The sequence below is a fragment of the Corapipo altera genome, unplaced genomic scaffold, assembly GCF_003945725.1.
Source record: "Corapipo altera isolate COAL_440 unplaced genomic scaffold, ASM394572v1 126, whole genome shotgun sequence".
NCBI classification, from domain to species: Eukaryota; Metazoa; Chordata; class Aves; order Passeriformes; family Pipridae; genus Corapipo; species Corapipo altera.
The window spans coordinates 3,765,875-3,767,387 of record NW_020884937.1 but is presented as its reverse complement, the minus strand read 5'-3'; the positions used below and the strand labels follow the sequence as shown (position 1 = coordinate 3,767,387).

The 1,513-nt window shown below is 47.9% G+C and overlaps 1 protein-coding gene across 3 annotated transcripts in view; it reads left to right on the top strand.

Annotated features, from left to right (window-relative positions):
• The window catches only part of ALS2CL (ALS2 C-terminal like), a 65,200-nt gene that overhangs the window by 55,196 nt on the left and 8,491 nt on the right, over positions 1-1,513 (top strand). The gene's annotated exons all lie outside the window — the stretch shown is intronic.

Sequence of the window (1,513 nt, the reverse complement as noted above, 5' to 3'; positions counted from 1 at the left end):
GTGCCATGGGCTGGGAACCACAGCGGGGTTGGATCAAGGGTTGGACTGGATGATCTTGGAGGTCCCTTCCAACCCAGCTGGTTCTATGATTCTATGATTCTATGACCTCCACAAGTCCCTTCCAACCTACACACCATTCTGTGATGTAAAACTCTGCTTCAGGAATGTTAATCCACACACTGTGTCATTACAGTGGTACAACCACGGTAAAATTCACCCTTGAACTTGGCATGTTTATGGGCAGAGCAATAAACACTCGTTTAAGGCTTGTTTAGTTCACAGTGAGTGGTTTTTTGTACCTCACTTGGAAAACACTTTGCAGTTTTCTCACTAGGACTTAAAATTCTTCTGATTGTGTATTTTTCCGAGAGACAGGATATTCAATGATGCAGTGTAATGTGAATAATTAAATATTTGCTAGCACTTTTATCTAGTAAGAATTACATTTTGAGATTCAGTATTCACATCCTCAGGTGATTGGTTCCCTACAATGTCTGTCCTGGAGCACAACTGGTGGGAACAGGTCGGGTTGGATTCAGTCCAACCTGAGCACTGGCTCACGGGAAGGTGCTCCTGAGCTCAGGGCAAAGTTTGCTTCATATCTTGAGGTCTTTGGGGAATGAAATGTGGGGAGGGAGACCCTCCTCGCCCTGCTGAGCTCCTGGTTGAGTTCCCCAGGCTGATATTTCTCCACAAAAACAGAGGGCGACCTCTCCCTGATCCTCATTTGAAGAGGATGAAGTTGGTTTGGGAATAAAGACCAGGAAGATGATGGGAGGGATGGAGCATCTCCCACACAAAGGTGGGATGAGAGGAGCAGCCTGGAGAAGAGAAGGCTCCAGGGAAACCTTGTTCTAAATTGAAAGAAGAGAGATTTAGATGGGATATTGGGAAGGAATTCTGGGCTGGGAGGGTGGGGAGCCCCTGGCACAGGTTTTCCAGAGAAGCTGTGGCTGCCTCTGGATCCCTGGAAGTGTCCAAGGCCATGTTGAGCAATCTGGGCAATTAGAAAGTGTCCCTGCCCATGGCAGGAGGTGGGATGAGATGATCCTTAAGGTCCCTTCCAACCCAAACCATCCTGGGATTCTATGGAATATCAAGACAAAGCCCAACTACTCTTCCCGTGGAGGAGCATCCTCTGATGTTCATGGATGGGTTGGAGAACTGGTTGCTAAACTCCCATGTCTCTTGAGTGGGAATTTAAGGAGATGGTGCTCAGTGCAGACCACATTTAGGATTCCAGAAGGACCATCCTGCTCTCCAGAAGCTGTGGAGATTTTGGGACACTCAGTCATCCCTGGGGCTTCTGCTGTTAAAGGAGAAACCCCTCAAAAACTTCCACACTGAAACAACCCTGCAGGAATTCCAGGGAGCTTTAACATCCCACCTGGGGCTGGGACAGCTGAGCTCCTCACTGGGGAATAACAAATTATCCTTAAAGAAAACAAAGGAGGGAGGGAACTAAGCCTTGTTCCTGCTGCTCTTTCAGGGGTTTGCTCCATTTGGCACTGGA